General features: G+C 58.8%; 1 protein-coding gene and 1 pseudogene across 1 annotated transcript in view; one reads left to right on the top strand and one right to left on the bottom strand.

The window, feature by feature from the left end:
* The window catches only part of PRKAG2 (protein kinase AMP-activated non-catalytic subunit gamma 2), a 186,452-nt gene that overhangs the window by 139,633 nt on the left and 38,435 nt on the right, over window positions 1-8,384 (bottom strand). The gene's annotated exons all lie outside the window — the stretch shown is intronic.
* LOC112469960 lies at window positions 5,301-5,419 on the top strand (annotated as a pseudogene).

Genomic DNA, 8,384 nt, shown 5'->3' with positions numbered 1-8,384 from the left:
CTCATGTATTACTAAAAAATATCCTCGAAACAAAAACCAAACCAAGCAAGGGGTGACGTAGGCTGATTTCTGGTCTGGGGTGCGAGGTCACCAGGGCAGCGGTGGAGGCTCTCACCGGGTTCCCAGGCTTTCGAAGGTGGGATGGAAATGGCATGCTTGCCTGTGACCACATCGGCAAGGAGGACAGCGTCTCTGCGCTCAGCCGGAACGTCATCACCGGCAACACTGATTAGCTAAGGCTGGCATCGGGCATGACTAAATGCAGAAATTATTTATTAACAAATGCTTGTTAGACAATCTTTCAAAACTTAGGCTGGGGCGGGGATTTTTAAAATACGTTACAGCCACTGATGTAGTAGTTATTCACTTAAACATCTCTTAGGTGGCCACGGTGTGTCTGGAACTGTGCTGGACACAGGGTGTTTGCAGCTAAGACACAGACCCACGCTCAGGCTCGAGGTGGGGGCAGGGCAGAGGAGAGGCTGCAAAGGGACAGCAGGGCTCTTTGGAGGTGATGGACATGTTCTATATGACTGTGGTGGCAGTCACATGGCTGTATACATTTTTCAGAACCCACCTGTCAACTTAGAATTGGTGATTTCATCGTATGCAAACTATGTCAACAAAGCTGACCAACACGGAACCAGGCAACCATCACCAGTCCGCATACCATAGAGGAGAGAAAAGAAAAACAAGCAACCTACAGATATTCGTGTTATTAATCCCGGAATATTAAATGTGCTTTTCCACACAGTGGAAGCAGAATTTTCAGGAAGCAGCTGTGCATAGTATCCTTTATTCTCTAGCAGAATTCTCTAGTTTCTATTGTCCTCTTGGTGTCAAAGCACCTGTCACACCCATCAGATAGGGTGCAGCTGTCCCTTCTTCAACCTGGGATCTAAAAAGGCCAGCATTTTGCCTGCCAGAACCCAGCGTACGTGCACAGTTGCTTCACACCCGGGAGAAAATTTGTCGGACACTAAAAGCCCAATTTCTCCCAAAGCTAAGTCCCCAACAATGTCAGAGGTCACTGACCTACACAGGTGCTTGGACTGTCTACCTGAAGCCCCCTTATTTGGGTCAAGGCAGCATTTACAAGGTAACTAGGAAGAGAACTTACTCACTAAGCCCTTCCCCGATCAGCTCATTCCGGAAGATGATCCTACAGGCCCAGGAGACAGAAGAGAGGAATGTGACAGGGTGGGGGTGGCCAGACAGAAAAGTGCTCCGGTAAGGCCCCCTGGGGGGGCACAGGAGTGGGGACCCCGGACTTGAGGGGAGGCCCCCCGACTGGGGAAGGGGATGCTCAGTGGAGCTCGTGGGCTAAGGCGTTGAGGCCCCGGCACCCTCCTTAAACGACCCCTTGCCCCCGAGCCAAGCAGGAAGTGGAGGGACCACTGAGCACCAGGGACACGGGACTATTTAAGCGTGAGGAGGAACGTCACCGGCGGGCTTATCTCGTTTCCAGTCGACCCAACATTCTTGCTCCCCGTAATTCCTTCGTCAGAGTGCCGTCGCTGGGACCCCAGAGTATCTGCAGTGTCAGAGACCGGCTGACGCCCGGTGCGTGCCACTGTGAAGTGCGGGTTCCAGTGCATCTCAGCGAGGCCTCGGGGGCACCGGAGCACCCAGGCGCCTGGGAGTATCAAAAAATACTCTGGGTGGGTGGGTGTTTGTTTCGCAATTGCACGATGATTTCCTTTTCTTTCTCCATGAGTGAAATTAGAGAAAGCTGATTTGGGGGAGACCGCGACACGTGGTGCCTGGCTGGACCTTGGGCCAAACGGTCCAGAATCTTCTCTTTTGATAAAGGAGCAGGAGGGGAAAAGGTCAACTCCCACTCAGTCGACTCTAAGTTTCTTCTCCCCTGCAAGCCGGTCCTCGGCGTGTGCAGGATGCTGCCGGGAACGCAGGCGGTTCCCGTTCAGAGGGGCTGGGTGGGACCAGGAGGACGTTTCAACAGCCCTCGGCAGACTCCGGTGCAGGTGAGGTGCACTACACCTGGACAACCGGGGAGCCCGGTCCCTCGGCCGAAGTACGTCCTCCCCGCTTAGCAGACGGTGGGGGACGTGGTCCTCATCCTCCAAGCACAGGTTTGGAAAGGACGAGGGGCGGTGAAGAAGAGAAACGAGCAGCAGGTGTTGCCCGCTGCCCTCTCCCGGGCTCCGCAGGCCTCAGAAAGCCTCGCCCACAAGGGCGGAGCCCGCTGCGTGGACAGCCCGTGCCCCGAAGCCCTTCTGGGGAGAGCCGCCAGGTGGCCGCTGGTGAGACCGCCGGGGGTCTGGCAGGGCCTGGAGGGGCATCCTGACACCATCCCAAGGGACAGAGAAGAGAGGGGTTCCCAGGCCCCCAAGCTGGCCGCTCTGAGCCCCTGTCCTCACCCCGCAGCCTGAAGGGAACATGTCCTCTCCTCCTCCAGAAGCCATCCTTCTTTCCTGGTGTCCCCTGGATCTGTGTTGCGAGACCAGCTGGTAAGAGCATTTCAAGGCTCCGTGATGGGAGCCGATAAGTGTGGGATGACTCAGAGCGAGTGGGCGGCGACAAATGTCTGCCACCAGCTCTGAGCCCGGCCTGGCAGTTCTGGGCGAGTGCTGCCTGGGGTCTTGGCCTGACATGAAGGGCAAATCCCACCAGGGGCCAGAGGGCTCTGAGAATCTGAGCAGAAAATCGTGCAAAACAAGAATCCTAGCTCAGTCCCATCCCCCACCTGCCAGCCTCCTGTCAGCCAAGTATGGGCAACAGGGTGACCAGGAAGGCCTGGCACGTGTCAGGAGTCACGTCACCTCCCTCAGAAGGAGCACTGCGGCCCCGCCCGGTGCAGGGGCTGCTCCAGGCTCCCCCCGGCCCCAGCCTGAGGTTCCCGGAGGCCTCCCTCCTCGTCTTCCTCCTCCCGGCCTCCAAAGCTGATCGTTCCTGCTCGCTGCCAACAGGCAGACGCCCTGTCACCTCGCTCCCGACGCAGAAACAGGGCCGCTCAGTTGGCTGCTGAGTCCGGTCCTCCTTACTGGGGCGGGGAGGGTCCGTGACCCCGAAAACTCACCTTGGGCATCGCTCGTGTCCTGCCGAAGGCGGGAAGGGAGGGGTCGAACGCCGGCAGTGGCCGGGGAAAGATTACGCGCGGCTTAATTGGAAAAGCGAAAATCACCCTTCCGATCCTAATCGGTGACAACAGCTCCAAGTTCACCTTCACGCGCCTCCCAGCCCGGATAAGCAGCACGGGTGGGCGTATTTAACCCTCGTCCGACAGGTGAGGCTCTATGACCACCCCTGGAGCCGTGGCAACGTGTCCCAGGGTCAGCGTCACTCTCGTCCAGAAGGAGCCGTTTTGCCTTAATCCATGATCCCTCGTGTTTTGCCTTTTTTTTCCTTCTCCAGAGAGGGAGTCTCACACCCACCATGACTCATGGAAGATTCTGCTCGCAGGCCCGGCAGCCTGAGAGCTGCGCACTGTCCCTACACCGAGGGAGGATCGCGACCTCCTCCTGAACGCGGGCCGCCCCAGAGCACCCCCAACGCTCACACGTCTCAGCCCCAAGTTTACTTCCTGTCGGGAAAACGCGCCTTGGCCGATGCAGCTCGCAAACCCGGAACGTCTGCGCGTGAGGTCAACACACACAAGCTGTTTGGGTTACGAGAGGAGAAGAAGCCGGACAAAGCCTCCGAGGCGGGTGCTCCGTCTCCCCAGGCGGGTGCTCCGTCTCCTCTCGCCCCCGCTCCTGGTTCCATGTCTGGTTCTCTCTCCAAAATGCAGCAAAACTCTGTCCAAGGTGCCCCAACCCACAGGGGCCCCGGACCCAAAAGGAAAGGAGGACCGGGCCGGGAAGGAATGCGGGCTCCGGCTCCACGGTCCCGGGCTGCCCGGAACCCCCGCCACGGCAGTGGGGCGCCCGCGGTGCAGCCTGCAGACGGCAGCTGGCTCTGCGCCGGCTGCCTCGCTGGCACGTGTCCTCTTATTTACTGAATCTGCACAGCGAGGCTCTAACTCACGGGTGACTAACAAGCTGAAGCCTCCATTACCAGGCAGATGGCAGACTCCCTTAAAAGCAGACATTAAGCAATAAAATGCCACCACGCACCTCGCCTGCAAAGTACAGGCAAAACAAAAAACCAAGTCTGGCTTTGTTTTTCTCCTACTTTCTCCCTGCCTCCCCCCGTGCTGTATGTCCCCTGAGCAAGACGCTGAAGGAAATCGAGAAGGGGATTTGTGATGCAGGCAAGATGACCTAAACGGCCACTGTGACCTTCAAAAGAAGGCTCCGCAGGGGAACCACGTTGAGATAACAGACAACCCACCGCAAGGACAAACTGTGTCCAGTGAGACAGGCAGGGGGAGGGGGAGCTGGACTCGACCATCGCCAAGGACAGAGGAAGAACTGGCTGGACCGGAGTAGCAAAGGAACCATATAAACTCGACGGAGCCCAAAGCCTTCCTACCTCCATCCGCTCACGAATGAGCGAAGTGCTAAGACCCAGAGAATTCTGCCCGAAAACCAAGTCGCGGTGAGGCACTGCCGTGACAGGCACTCTGCTGGGCTCGGCCGGGCCACGCCACAACCGACCGCTCACCTAACGGGGGGCCTGCTGTTTCCCGAGCATCTCTTATGTGCTGGCAACCGGCTCGGTCAACTGGTCTCCACCCCATCCCCGTGAAGCTCACCGTCATCATCTTTAGAAGAAAAATCAAACTCAGAAAAGATGAAACGATTTGCCCGCGGTCCCCAGATGGTAATGAGTAGGACACAGACTCAAACTTCAAGTCTGAGGGGCTCTAGGGCTGGGGGGCAGAGGGGGAGACACTGTCGGCCGGCGTCCTGGGCCCTTCTCACACCTCGGACTTTAGTGAGGAGGTCTGAGCCCGGCATTCTGTCACGAAACCCTTTTGGGGCCCTAGGCCTCAAGTCATACATACGGGAGGGAGGGGTTTGCTCTAGCGGATGGAAGTTTTGCTGGAGAGCACACAGAATTCAGGGGTGCATGCTGCTCACCCCGGGTGTTGGGAAATGAAGACCTCAGGCTGGAGGGGTGGGAAGGTGCAGAGCCTGCCGGGAGCCACTGGCCCGCAGGTCCCACCTCGGATGCTTGCTAAGCCACCTGGCCACGATGACAGCGAAGGTGCAAGTCTACCGCCAGGCGTTCGCCACATGCCCACATGGCGCGGCGTGAGGGGCACCTTGGAAGCGGAGGGCTGACTGTGAACCCTGGTTTGCCGGTTGCTGGCTACGCAACCTGGTAAATGATCCAAGTTCACGGAGCCTCACTTTCCTCATGTGAAAAATGGGAATTAAGATGGTGTACATCCAGTCTACTGCCACGCCGCCCTGAGCACACCCGACCCCGTCTGAGCTCGGAAGCTAAGCAGGGTCGGGCCTGGTTAGTACTTGGATGGGAGACCACCTAGGAAGACCAGATGCTGCAGGCATAAAAAATAAGGGATTGTAAGCTGACAAGGTCCTTGCAGTCTGTGAGGTCAACCAAGGGTTGCCTCGCCTAAAAATAAAAATAAAATAAAATAAATAAAATAACGAACATCCATGAAAATGTCAAATATGGTGCCTAGTGCCTAAAACACGGTCAATAAATATTCACCAAAACATAACCAGTTGACAGCCATTTACCAGGTGAGAGGAAGACAGATCCTTCTAAGAAACGGAAACCCCGGCTGAGCACAGGAAGTTACCGACTGACGCGATCTACGAGAACCCACTGAGCACGACCTCATACGAAACTGTGGAAAACAGAAGGCACAGGCGTTAACCTCCAGGCCGGATTGGGGGTGCAGGACGGGGATGCGAGGCTGGTCTGTGTGGGTATCTACTCGTCAGAGTAGAACACTCTAAAGACAGACAAAGGTCTCTAGTGTGAAGGCTGAAAAATCCCAAGAAGGATCCCGTTTGTTGACAGCTGAGCTGAAACGAGAACCCAGAATGAGCCCCTCACCACCGGGGGCACCTCGCTACCCAGCACCATTAGCTGGTGAGGCCCAGACCGAGCGTCTGGGAATGGCCAGTGCCCGGCACGCGGGACTCGAGAGTTGGTTGCGGTAAAGAGGCGGTTTTAGTCTCGGCCTGGGGACCAGCCCTGAGCAGAGCCCGTGGCCGAGGATGAGGTCTGCCCAATCGTCCCGGCCTGCCCAGCGCCCTCCCCCACCCACGCAGGGTGCTGCTTCCCAGGTCAGCCCCACGCCTTTGGGAGAAGCAAGATCAAGTGCCTCGAGGACCCTAGATTTTCGATTGCTCCCTGAACGAATCTAACCTTCGGTTTCCTCTCCTGTAAAAAGTTTACGCCTGTCTCACAGGCCGAACGTTGGGCTGAAGAAACAAACAGCAAAACCCCAGCTTCGGTCTACCTAGCCCCTCCGAAGTTTGCGTGCAAACCGCGGACACGTCTGGAAAGGTGAGAAGCCCCGGACCTGATGGCCACGTGGCCACCTCTCCCGGTCAGTGAGCGAACCGGGCCGCTCCAGGTCGGAGGGCAGCCTGGCCTGGGGGCCGGAGGCCGTGGGCACTGGTTCGGGCTCTCCGATTGCTTCCCAGCTCGAGGAGGCGTCGTGGGCTGACGCCTCGCTCCACTCTGCCACCCTGTTGCCTGTCCCCAGCCCGCGAGTCTTGCGTTGTCTGATATTCTTTCCCCCGTCCCCACTGGCGGTCAGAAGCACAGGATCAAGCCTCATCCTTCTGTTATGACACCTCCCGGGTCCCTCCCAACCACCAGGACACTGGCAATCACAGACTCTGCTTGCACATCTCTTCACGCATCACGCCCCTGGTTTATGGGGGTGATTACAGGGCAACGCCCCCCAAACCAAAACTAAGTGGCTTGCTCAAAGCGCCGTGCACGCGGCAGTGGAGCCAGGGGCAGAGCCCGCTGACCCCGCGTCCAGCCCTGTCCAGCGGCAGCTCCCCTTGTTGCTCTGGGCTCCACACAACACTTCCGGCGTCTGGTCTCACCATCCACCCCCTGTCCCCCACCAGGGAGCCAAGCTCAGTCCTGCGTGAAGCCCCCTCCCACCTCCTCTCCGCCCCACCCCCCACTCTCTGCTTCCTCGGTGTATTCCCCATAAGTTAAAAAGCAACAAGTTTGCTTTCCAGAGCCTGGCCCTGCTCTGGCAGGAGACCGAGTGACTTGTGGTCAAGAGCCACCCAAGGGACCCCACGAGCCATGCCCCCCGTCCCCCACCATCATCCCCAATCTTCTCTGTCTGGGACAAACTAATAAATGATGACTCGGAGAGGGAGAGGGAGAGGGAGAGGGAGAGGAAGGGCAGGGAGTATCGAGTTCGCTAAGACTTTAGCAAGGGCACTTGAAGCCGGGGCCGCAAGGCGGGGAGGGGACCCCGCAGGCAGGAGCCAGCAGCTCGCGGCCCCCAGCAGCTGGTAAGGAAGGAGGGCAGGACGCCAAGAAGGACAGAGGTGAACACGTCCCCACACACACCACTTTCTCCAGTTCTCTGTCAATCACCCAGAAAAGTTACATAATGAGAAAACACACAGCCCCAAGGCATGGAAGGGACATTTGGTTCCTCCTGGGGCGTGTGATTTAATCAGAGGCCCCTGCAGAGCCACACGCAACCCAGCATCAGCCATGCACACGGGGGCGGGGCGGGGGGGGGGAGGACAAAGCACCGCGGAGGACATGGCCACAGGGTCCCCACGCAGTCACCACCCAGCTCCGGAGGGTCTGCTTACTGAGCCCCGAGCGTCCTGGAAGCCTCCTTTCGCGACTGCAGGGCTGCAACGTGCCGGTGACAGGGACACACACCACGCTCCCGGCTCCGAACACCCCTGCTGCCTCGCGCCGAAGGTCCGTGAAACGGGGGCTGCCCAGCCCCTGCAGCCCGGCCGAGTGCTAGGGTCCGGCTGTTCTCGGGGCTGCTGCCTCTGCACGCCCGCAACAGATGGGGACCAGGGCTCCGTGTGCTCCCGGTCCCCAAAGCCGTGTGACAAGCGGACAGCAGACAGCATGAGCTGGCCTGAGACAGTGCAGGCGACAGTCCTGTTGGCTAGAGCCGGCTCCGCACGCGGGCAGAGCCCCTCGCGGACCGGTGACTGAGCCGCCGTGACCACCTGTGTGGGGGGAGGCCGGGGCGGCACCTCCTCACTCCGCAGGCCAGTGAGCGGGAGGGCGGGCCGAGCCGGGAGTTTTAAAAAGACAGGCAGCTGGGCGAATGAAGGCAGGAGAGGCCAGTGATGGGGGGGGTCGATGGCATCTGGGCTTGAGGTCTGCCGGGCAGCACAGCCCCCCGCACTGTCCCCATCTCCCTTCAGGCAAAGGCCGGTGAGCTTCGGAAGGAAACGAGGCAGGAGTTTCAGAAACCTGGACGGCCCCTGGGGACCCCTGCCCTTGGGTACAGAGAACACAGCTTTTTCTGGCAAGAATGGTGGCTA

The sequence above is a fragment of the Pteropus alecto genome, unplaced genomic scaffold, assembly GCF_000325575.1.
Source record: "Pteropus alecto unplaced genomic scaffold, ASM32557v1 scaffold48, whole genome shotgun sequence".
Classification (NCBI taxonomy): domain Eukaryota; kingdom Metazoa; phylum Chordata; class Mammalia; order Chiroptera; family Pteropodidae; genus Pteropus; species Pteropus alecto.
Note: the sequence above shows the minus strand (reverse complement) of the source record. Positions and strands in the feature narration are given on the sequence as shown.